Source organism: Rhipicephalus sanguineus, chromosome 1 (genome assembly GCF_013339695.2).
Source record: "Rhipicephalus sanguineus isolate Rsan-2018 chromosome 1, BIME_Rsan_1.4, whole genome shotgun sequence".
Lineage (NCBI taxonomy): Eukaryota > Metazoa > Arthropoda > Arachnida > Ixodida > Ixodidae > Rhipicephalus > Rhipicephalus sanguineus.
The window spans coordinates 59,968,097-59,980,279 of record NC_051176.1 but is presented as its reverse complement, the minus strand read 5'-3'; positions in this window follow the sequence as shown (position 1 = coordinate 59,980,279).

Below are 12,183 nucleotides of genomic sequence, written 5' to 3'. Positions count from 1 at the left end.
TTGTATATCAGGCGAACGCAGCAACATAAATACATGAGCTGGGGGAAGACAACGAGGGTGACGAGCCCGTTGAGCGAAACTGCGCACGTGTAATGCGGGCCGCCTCGCTCACTAAACAATCTCAGCTTATCACCCTCGGGCTAACGAGGCAGCGATCTCAACGGCAGCTTGAAACCGGCGATATTAGCAATTGCACTGTCACGGCCGCTGAATGAAAAAACGCTTTCAATCTGTGTGAACCTGTAGCGCTTAGGAAATATCGATGGATTGTATGCTGGGTGCGCCTCTTCGTTTGACTTGGCATTTCCTACAAAATGCCTGCTGCACATTCTGCTGTACGGCCCGGGTGTCCAATTAGACCCATCGTTGCTGTAGTGCTATGTAGCATCCATAAATTCTCACTCGCAAAGAAAAAAAAATACCCAATGTATTCACAAAACTCACTTTTGTCGTCGAACGATCGAGTGCGATCCACCGTTCACGCCGATTCCGTTCATATTCTCTAAGTGGAAACCGATAAAAACGCGTGTCCGGAGAATTCATGTAGGCGTTATTGCGCCCAACAAGGCAGCAATTATTCTTGAAGTTCGGCATTCCTACGAACAGCGCAACCGACACAAAACGAATTGCCCGCGAAAATGCCTCGCGCCGCCAGAGCGGGAGCGTGGAGCGAGCAGGGGTGCAATCGCGGAGCGATGTTTGATGCTATATTATTCTTATCGCCCACCACCTGCGGCTGACTGATCGCGTTGATAACGCGCACGGACCGTCGCTCTGGGCCCGTATTCTCAAACGATCGCAAAAGGCGATAGTATCGCGTTTGGTGACGTAGAATTTGATGCGTTCAATAAGTAAAAAAAAAGACTTGCCTGTGACGTCATTGTTGCAACTGGCCGCTGGTAATACGCAACGTTACTAGAACGGTAATACGAATGTCTCACAACACGGGAGTGAGCGCACTGTACGAGTGCAGAGCAACCCGAGTACGGCGTTTTCGAGCGTGTGCTGCTGCTTCTACGCAGTGGCCAGGCTTGGCCGGCTTGGCTGTGGCTACTTGAAGTGTAAGACGTGTTGAAAGTGCTTTCAACGTTTTTTTGTTCGATTATTTAATGCACAGTATAATATTTAAAGAATGCAACTTTGCGTGAAACGTATTCTTGTTGAGAGTTTAACACGGCGTACTCGGAGAGTTCAGCTGTAGCGTGCCGCCGCAGCGACATCGTCTCAAGATCTCAACATGTTGCCGGCTCGCGATAAGCAACGCGAGCAACGCACGGTTCACGCTCCTGGGACGTTCAAACCACGAAAAAACACGCGCTGGCAAAGAACGAGTGCTGATAACACCCCAAGGTAATGCTCGATGAAAGCTTCAGCGTAAAAAATGCTGCGTATATCCACCGAGGATTGAATACTAGAAGCTACCGCCTACGTCACTGAAATGCTAGACTTCACCACGAACCGACGGTTAACGGTGCCTTCGCTTATTGCAAATATGTCGAGAGCACCGTCGAGCACCATGACGCAAAATTGACGTCGGCGGAATTACCAGATGGCGCCCTAACTTTTCCGGTTTGCTCAATAGCCAATCAGCGCGCACCAAAGGCGATACTTTTGCGATTGTCGCCTTTTGGGAATACGGGCCCTGCTCACTGGCCAAGTGCGAAAAGCATGACAAGTAAGGCTCTGATATACTCCAGCGTAAAGTCGACGCGCGCGTGCGCGCGTCACGGCGACGTTACGTCAGCAAAAAACAGCCCTCTATGGGCACCGTGCATACGTTAGGAGCCGCCACAGTCGCGCGCTGCCTCCAGCGCCAAAGCGGCCACGGCAGCAGATCTGGCGGGATAAGGGAGCAGACAACGCAGGCGGCGGCAAGCCACTGCGCCGTGCTTTGGTGCTTCGCTTGAGGCGTTTCCTTTCCCGTTTGCTTCCAAAAGACGTCAAATTGTTAGCAGCTGTCCGAGAACGTAGCGTTAGCGCGGGTGCTTCTTTTCGCCAGACCTCGTGTATCCTCAGGCGAACGCGGCAACATTAAATGCATGAGCTGACGGAAGACAACGGAGGTGACGAGCCCGTTGAGCGAAACTGCGCACGTATAACGCGGGCCGCCTCGCTCACTAAACAATCACAGCTTATCACCCTCGGGCTAACGCGGCAGCGAACTCAGCGGCAGCTTGAAACTGGCGATACCAGCAATTGCACTGTCACGGCCACTGAATGAAAAAAACGCTTTCCATCGAACGGCCATGGCGCTGCATTCACTGCGCCGACTTAACCAGTGCAGCCAAGTTCGTCGTCGTGGCTCGTGTTTTGCTGCCATGGCACTGCAAAGCGTGCCAATTATTATTACGTTGGGATTCAGAGAGCTACGTGATATAGTTTCCTCCGAGGAGCTAACCTGAAGAAGGGCAGGGACCTCCTCGAAGCGGGGCACGTTCACGGCGTCGTGGAAGAGGTGTTGCTCGGCAGATCAACGATCACGGGCAAATGCACCCCTTAGACAAAAAATACCCCATCTATTCACAAAACTCACTTTTGTCGTCGAACGAGCGCGATCCACCGTTAACGCTGATTCCGTTCATATTCTCTAAATGGAAACCGGTAAAAACGCGTGCCCAGAGAATTCCTGTAGGGTTTATTGCACCCAACAACGCAGCAATTATTCCTGGAGTTGGGCATTCCTACGAACAGCGGAACCGGCACAAAACAAACTGCCCGCGAAAAAAATTGGGGGACCCTTAAGCTTCGCCTTTAAGAGTTGAACGCGATAGCGAAATCCGGCCCCTGGTGCGCACTTCAACCACTAAGTGCATACTTATTAATGTGTATTGTTACACACACACGCACACAGACACACACACGCGCGCGCGCGAGAATGGTACATACAGGTTTTTGATCTAAAGCAAGAGTCGCATGGTCTCCAAGATGCACGCCGCGCGCTTGGCATCTCGGAGGCCATGAAGAGTCTCACAATGCCTCACAGATGGCAGCACATTATGTAGCGTTCGCTGTTTGCTTGATCAATGCCTCCTCTGGAAAAGGCGGCATTGGCTTGATATGTTTCCCGCTAGATGGACATAGTTGTCCGTTTCCTTTCTCGATTTTTCGCTCACGGATGATTTTTCGCTCACAACCAACGGTCCCCGCGGGCCCTACACCGACGACGGAATTTCTGCGACACGAGCTCTCTAACGCTATCGCGTTAATACCTCGCGCCGTCACAGCGGGAGCGAGCAGGGGTGCAATCGCGGAGCGATGTTGTATGCTATATTATTATTATCGTCCACCACATGCGGCTGACTGATCGCGTTGATAACGCGGACGTACCTTCGCTCTGGTCACTGGCCAAGCGCGAGAAGCACGAAAAGTGTAGTCATCGTAAAAGGCATAGTTCCTGGACTTGACCCCATTGCGAGCGCGTCAGAGCATCCCGCCAAATCTGCGCTTCTTGCCGCGAGGGACGCCGAGCGGAGTTACGTCTGCACGGAGCCGACGGCTGCTGTCGCGCTCGGGCGTCGCTCGGCTCCGAATAGATCCTGCTTCATTTCGCGCCAGACGCACCGTACTCGCATGTACAGTGCCGTCCACTCTTAGGGTGAACACGGCTCAGCGTGGCCGCGCTCTGCGGAGCGCCAGTGCATCCAGCCAACGCCGGTGCTGGCACGCCCGTGATCGCTTCCCTGTAGTACAGCAAGAGGGGCACGTTCCCAAGCGTCTGCGCCGTTTCGTTTCGATGCGCAGAGCGCGGCAATGCTGATCCGTGTTCACCCTAAGAGTGGACGACACTGTACATACGTACAGGAACCTGCTTCGCGGGCTGTTTCGTCGGTTCCCGACAGGTGGCGCGGCACGTTCTTCGCTTTACTGCGCATGCGCCCCTCCAGATGCCATCGCACCGGCGCGTTGGAGCCGGCTCGACTGTAGCGGAGACCGATTTGCGCCTGGCGTAGCGTCGCCGGCTCGGCGTGACGAAACGCAACGTCCTCGCGCGCGCGCGCGTCGGAAGTCGGAGTATAACAGAGCCTGTATAGTCATCGTAAAAGGCATCGTTCCTCGATTTCACCCCATTGCGAGCGCGTGAGAGCATCCCGCCAAATCTGCGCTTCTTGCCGCTAGGGACACCTTCGCTCGGGCAGCGGAGTTACGTCTGCACGGAGCACAGCACTGATGTGTCCAGTGGTGATGGTGAACGTGTGGGGGGGGGCACTCGCAAACTATTTCTTTAGACAAGTCGAAATTTTCGGAGCCCTCCACTACGGCGTCTCTCATAATCATATCGTGGTTTTGGGACGTTAAACCCCAGATATTATTATTATTATTATTATACCCCCACAAGTGTTGTCAGGCAACTATTGATGTAATAGATTTATTCATATTCTGTATTGGCTAAGATTTAAGGCTGCATGTTTCCCAGCATTTGTCTGTCACTATTTAAAAAGGTTATCTTTCTTGCAGTTAATCTAAGCAGTGTCTCAATGCTTCCAATGCCGATTTTCACTGTCCTGGGTTGGTACAGTACATGATTTACCTGTGGCGCATACCCGCATGCTGTGGATTGTCGCAGGCGAAAAGGTTTCATGGTGTACGCAACATACGTGCCATTTATTTGTGTTGCCGCCTGTCAGTCATGTTTGTCATACACTATATCTTCCTGTGCCAATTTAGGTATATAAGGATGTGAGCGCCCAGGTTTGGGCTGCTGGATAGTTAGAAACGGCCAAGAGGCTTGCTAAGAAATGCTTCACATATTTTTTAAACATGACTTGTGCCAGTGAAGTATGTAATTTCATTTCAAGGAAATGAGTGGTATACATTAGTGTTAGCTCAAATATTAAACTTGGTGATTAAAGTTGTTCCTGTTCAGACGCTATAATTTGTGTTAACACGTCCATCACGGGCATCAACAGTCAGGTGTGCAAACAAGTCAGGTGTGTTAGAAACAGCACTTAGAATAATAGAAAGCTGAGCTAGTTGGTAAGTATCCATTGTAGAAAGCAGGGCGTGCAAAGAAGGACACAAGAAGGAAGTCAAGACACCTGTTTTTTAAAAAGAAACAGCACTTTTATTGATTCGCCATCTTCTCGAGAATGCTGATTAAGCGGTCTTCTCTTTCGCCTGTCTTCTCCTGAAACTTTGCGAGGCATTCACGAGCTTCCTTCTCTTTTCTGGAGCTTTCCAGAAACTGTCGAGTCAACTTCTTTTCCTCTAGGAGCTGTGCCAGCAGGGTGTCTTTGTTGCTTCGGCTGCTCTCACTTTTGGTGCGCTTAGTAGGCTGCGGAGTAGGTGGTGCCGTTGTCGTTGTGTTTTCTGCAGGTGTGGTGGCGACACTTGGCGTTGTAGAAATACAGTCAGCGCCATCAGCAGTGGCAGGGCTGGTGTGACGGCTGGGCTGGGGTGGTGACCGGGCCGGGCTGGGGCTCAGCACAAAGTGGTACTCCTTCCGGTGTACCATACACTATGCTGTGCACAATCTGAAAGAAGGAAAGCAAATACTGTAGATTTGATGCCTGTAATGATTGTGCGACCATCCATGTAGTTATACATGTGAGCTGTCATTTGAGAAAACAATGAGACTATTTTATACACAACAGATTATAATAAAAGACGTAATTTAGTACGGTACATAGGAGAAATGCACGTACAGATAAACTGTGTGTTTGCAACCTCAGAATAAAGTTCTGCTTGAAACCGTCACATTCCTTAGTTCTTGCAATATGTAACTGCAGAAAAGTTAATTATCATGACAAGTATCCTTGCATTAAGCCGCTCAGTGCAGCTCTACAGTGACCTGGCACAATGTATACAACATGCATATTGCATTCACCTGATCCACAGTCTCTCCAGATCCGCAGCCAATCCCTTCTGTCAAGCTCCTGTCATTGACAGGCAGCGAACTTAAAAATTGGTGTATTCGCGACTCCAGCAATTCATGCGGCACCTAGCGGCAGTGGGAGGAAACAGCGCACGGAGGTCCAAAACAGTCCGGACGCCATAAGTGCCGTATTGGCTGCAGTCGTGGGCGGTAAGATGGAGCCGCCAGTAAAGAAAAAACGAACGGCCAAGCAGTTCTGCTGTGTTCCTCAGTGCGTGTCTGCGAGATGGACAGATAGCGCTATTTCTTTTCATGCATTTCCTTCCGAGGCCAAAGACTGAAGCCGCAGAGCGCGGTGGATTGCGCATCTTCGCATCGGCAAGGCTGTGACGCCGACGATCACCGTTTGCTCGCGGCATTTTGCACGGGATGATTTCTTCTTTCCAGGTGAGACACTAGTGTAAACTTGTGAACTAGAACCTATTACATGATCATTGTATCTAGCGACTTTACATGTCGCTGCGGCGCCTGAAGTATGTCAACAAATGTGGCACTGCGAGGTCTCTGTGCGCCATGTGCATTACATTTGCGATTGAGCTGTACCTTATTTTCTTTGTATGTTAACAGGAATACGATGACTTGATCTATTGGGCACACCTGCGACTATTTGCTGCATGTATCATGCCGCAGTTCGAGCCCATGTGCGACCTTTGAACGGTGTCTGTGTTGTTCGCGTCCTATGCACTACACGTGGCGGCAACCCGGAAGGCATCCTATGCACTTTCCAGCACAACGCTCGCGCATCGTGAACGGGTGTAGGAAGTCTTAGTGTTTACTACTGGCGTAGCAGCAAGTTCGGGGAAGCGATCATTGTAACCTTGGCACTTATTGAAAGCGCAGTCTCTTGCATGGCACGGACGAATTCGCAGTGCACTCAAAAAGCTCTCCGCGCACGAGTACGAATTTGTCTTCCAATCACGCACGAATGTGTCCATATGATGCTGGTATTTCACTCAGTCGGTTTATTACAGTAATTGGTGACATGCACGCCATCCTCGCGACTATTTTACTCGCCCTTGCAAGTTAAAAAAAACCAACCGCATCCACTTTTTGCTGGCGTATACCGTATTACAAGTGCAGTATTAGTACCTAAAGTAGCGTTATGTAGATTATTTCGATTATGTTGGCGTCAGCGTTATAAGCATTCATCATTTTATTGTGTTACAAGCAACTTTAAACTGTGTCTTGCAGATGCTACGTTCGGTGTGCAATGTTTAATAACACTCCAAACATGACCCTAATTTGCTTGCAAGTGCCATTTCTTTTTCCTAAAAACATTGTGTTTCTGTTGTGAAAAACTAAATGGAACACACATCGACACATAAAGCTTAAACAATTTATTTTTCAGATGTCCCATGCCAGCGAAGACGGCTAAAAAACAACACCGTACCAAGCCAGAACCAGAACCCAAATAGGTTGTTTTTCTGACTATGTTTAAAATAAAATGTGAGTTGTGTCGGTGTAATGCAACAAGACTCCTTTCATCGGCCCTATTGCTATCCCAAACTGCTGGTCTGCAGCAGCTCCTTTTGCGTCGGACACGATGAATGATGACGCGCGAACTGCGTTAGAGGAAAAAAAAAACGAGTTCGGAATAGGAGCAGGGTCAGTTACGTTATGCCAGCCTTGCTTCAAAAGCAATGAAGCAGTGAGCTTGCTCTGCGTTACCATGTGCGTCGATGTAACTAGTCACGGGTCACCTACCTGTAACAGTGGATCAAGACAGCCGAAATGTGCTTGCACTTCTCGGACAGTCCAGCTGTGCACGAGCACTCCGCTTCAGTGATGGAGGGCTCCCGGAAAACACCGGCTATTCGAACGAGGATCTCGTGTGGGTCCACAGTCACGCCGGATGTTTGCACACACAACGCGACCACTTCCAACACGCCACTCGCGCTTGCAGGACCACTGGTTCCTACTAAAATGAGATGTTCAGCATCGACAACCCGCTCCCCTTCTACAAAACATCGCGAACTGCAGTCACATTGCAAAAAAGTTAATATTTGTGTCAGAGACAGCGGATGCGGGGACCTCCGTGAATCCGCCATGCTGCACAGCGTGGCCAGACCGTGCCAGACTCCGCAGCGCCCTCTCATGTTGATTTGAGTTGTGAATTTCCCAATAAAATTTCCAAGTGATGCCACCTTGCCCAGTTGATTTTTTTCTGGAGATTTCTCTGTAATGGTAATCAGAAAGCATCATTACAAGGCATTCTTGTGTCTTTTTTTTCTAGTCTGCAAATACAGCAACGCATGTGCTTGGTTTTCCTCGTTACTTTAGGTTAAAAAAAAGTGACCGCAGTAACTGCGGCGGCTTAGTGAATGGGATAGCGACAAGTCGTAATGTTATACGAAGTAAGGCTAGCAGCTAAATATTTTCGATCCGATCTCGCGTAACTCTGCCAAACACTGGTGTATGGGAATACGGCCACTCGCGCTATGGTTCTGCGGCGGTGCAGATTCACAGCGCAAACACACACCCTACGCCAGTACGGCATAGGAAATTTTCGAAGAGAAAGCAGCAGAGGTGAGGGCTTTGTTTCAAAACACACCGAACACTGGAGCGGTGCCGCACTCTACACAAAGCACGCCGCAATCGACAGGCCCAACGCAATGCTATAATAAGCAACACAGACAGGCTGACGCCAAAATTGCAACAACGATATTTGCGTGGCAGTAATAAACCGGAGAAAAATGTACTTACCGGTACTTGTTGCCAAGATTATCTTGGCCTTGACGGCTTCGAGCGATTTCTCTATTCCCGCGGCGTGGAGCGCCTCAACGATCGCCGCGTACACCTTTGCATTCCTTTTCGCTCTGCGAAGGTCCCCAATGTGGTCTTGCCAGATTGTAATTAATACAAATGTTTCTGTCACCGTCCATTGGACGCGGCCTCTAGGCTCTGGTTCACACATTATTACAAACGCACGTGCTACTCGGAGGATCAACACACAAAGAACTACAGGCCTACAGGCTACCGAAGCAACTACGACGAGAGAGCGGCACTGAAACTAGGCCGCCGTCTAGCGTCTGTAGCTGAGCGCAGTTTTCTTGCAGAAACATTTAGGCGTGCTTTAATGCCCACAAGTCAGCCATTGACTAACCTAATACAAATAAATTAAAAATTAAATAGTTACATATACATGAGTCGATAGCGATCTTCGTAAAAGGTCCCTGGCGTCGAGACTGCGCATTCGGTCCGAAATCGAATGCGAATGAGTTCCGTTAAACCATTCGATGGGAAATGTCGTTTTCATCGAATGACATTATTTCTCCCGTGCGACAGCAAACAAATGAGATTACAAACGAATGACATTCGTTGTAAATGACAGATTTGCCGTGTGACAGGGGTATAAGCCTGTTAGATTTCTCACGAGGAAACACGTTTTCCCTAGCAACATTGAGAAAATGAATGTTAAGAGACTCATGAAACACAAAACCTCTATAAAACGTCTTTAAAACGTTTAAAACCTCTATAATCCTCTATAAAACGTTTTATAGAGGTTTCGTGTTTCGTGGGGAGCGGTTCAGCTGCTCTCGCCTTCTGTCACGGCAGCGGCGAAGTTATTGAAAGAACAGGCAGGCCACATCGGTGATGCCAGTTTTGAGGCTGTCGGAGAAACAGTGGTCTTCGTGGAAACCATGTAAAGATGGCTTGTGCTGATGGACGTAAGCAAATGCTCCCACAAAAGCAACCCAGACTCCAAACACTTCGACAAAGCGAAAATGACGAGCGTGTGCACTGGCTGGAGAGAGTTTCTACAATATCGCGAAGACTCGAAGCACCAGTCCACAGCGAAACATTTTCTCACAAAAGAAAGATACGAAGCCATGCTTATCACCACTCGCTGAAACGTCGAATACATCAGATACTAGATTAGGGAGATGCAGTTCCGATTTGTTCTGACGAGGAAATTTTCGCCTGATGCCATTGAATCATTCTTTGGGTGGCTGAGGAGATCAGCTCAGCTGGCAGCAATGACGAGACGGGCACACGAACAGTTTTGTGTGGAATAGAATTTTTTTTTAAAACAGGCATTGCTTCGACATCGAAAAGCAACCACGTGATGGACGCCAAAGGCGGCATCTGCTCGTCGCTGGGCCAGCGAGTGAACGTAAGCACCGCTCAGGAACCATCCGAAGAATTTCCCAAGGAGGTAATAGCAGCGCTTGTCAACCACATTACCCGGCTCAAACACACGCTTGCTATGGCAGAACGCGCAGCTATAACGATGGTTGGCGGATACCAGTCGGGAGCTCTTAATGAGCGGTTGTCTTGTAGAGAATGGCTAAGTTTGTTTACAAAGCCAAAGTACTCGGCACCGTCAGATTCTCTGATCACGCTTCAGGACAGAAGTGGTCTCATGCATCCGTCTGACGAACTCGTAAATGTGTTGAGCTCTTTGCACAAGTATGTTGAAATAGTACTCAGAAAGTGAAGGAACTTTAAGCAGTCACTGAAGCAGGCCGTTGCGAATGCTGCTCAAGTGCTGCGAGAGCGTGGACTATTCTCATTTGTCCGAATTACGAGTTGTCGAAGATCATGCTGACGAAGTTTTTGTCCTGAAAATAACGGGCAAGAGCAATATCGCCAACGTTTTATGCACAGAAGTCTCTGTTAGGAAAACTCCACTAGCTTTAGGTCCTAATGATTATACAATATATGCTTGTAGTGCTGTTATAAAATCGATATTATTTTTTTTGTCTGACATGCAATACCTATTTGTTGTTTAGCAGAAAGAAAATAAAGCATAATATTCGGACAAATGAGATCAATGCACTGTTCTTATACTTTTATAGTGTTTTTTTTAGGCAGAAGCACTTTGCAACAGTCTGTCCAGGGTTGTGTCGACGTTAATGGCACGCTGGCGAAGTAAAAAGTTGAAGAGGTTCACAGAGAAAAAGCGTTCGGCTCCACAGAACTTATCGGTAGAGCGTTCGGTCTTTCTAATCTGGGTAAGCACCGCCAACTTGCGGTGAGCGACGGAACTATGCGCGAAGCCCGCTCCCCTGCGTTCTCGGCGCCGATGGGCATGCATGAAAGTATACGTATAGGAGGCTATGCGCAAACACACCAGTGCACTTAGATTTAGGTTCACGTTAAAGTGTCCAACGTGGTAAAAAGTCACAGCTTCACCGCAAGGGCGAATCAGTTAACCTTGAGGATCCGATCTCGCGTAACTCTACCAAACGGTGGCGTAAAGCAATACGGCCGCGCCAGGGGGCGAAGCGGTTTTCGTGCTGTCCGCCGCCTCAACGCGAAGTAAGCGGTGAGAGCACAGCATGTGCGAGGGTAGGAGCCGTCTACTGATGTCTGTCGAGATAGCGCGCGCGCCACCGCGTGTCACCACGCCTTTTTGATGTGATGCTCGCAGTCCCTGCCTGTGGGACGCAGCATTCCCACCGGCACTCCTTCATGCTCTTCGCCCGATGGATCTGGCCGTCGCATTTCCTGCCTGCTTGTACGCGCCCGTCTGCAGCCTCAGCAAGCTTTCGCTCGCACATAAAACACACGACGCGCGGGACGATGGTATCGATGTGGAATTTCGGCGGAACGTGACCACGACAGCAAAAATCCGCCTTGAGAGTCCATATAATTGCTATCGCAATAAAATTCGAAATCGCACGCTGCAGAGTGGATCATAATCATATCGCGATTTTGCCACTTGAAACAGTTTTCTTGGCGAGAACATTTACCAGAGAAGCGGGGAAAGAAAAGGGTAGTTGCAGAAAAAGCTGCCATGAGCAGCTTGAATGAGCCGCAGCCCCCATATGCAAGGCAACAGCGACAGGTCATCAAAAGCAGGTGATCATGGACTTCATACACCTTGCTAATTCATACACCTTGCTAATTGATATTTCTAGTTCGGCGGGCCCTTTCATGTGCTTTGGTCTACATCCTAAGTACTCTTACACACCCTAGCTTTCACCGTTCGCACTCACCTTTTCGCTGCCTGTTAGTAGCTTTCGTCCTTTTGACTAGACATGTAACGTGTTGCTTGGGACTAACGCCATCTGTCATGCACCCTGCCGTCCCTGTCAGTGGCTGCTGTGCCTCTGCTGTTTTGCCGCTGTCTTCCTGGCGCTTCTTGTGCTGTTCATCGTGTACGCCTTGGTGCCGTATCCCTTCGGGCCGCAGTCACTGGTTGCCGAGCGTCGCTGTGGAGACATCCCCACCTGGGGGGAGTGGAACCTCAAAGGTGAGAGCGACACTTGGTCGGGTCTTTCGAGTTTCGAAGTTTGAAGTGACGCCAGTACTCTTTGAACGAAGACGTCAGAATGCAACGAGATGGCCATTTTTTTGTTAAGCTC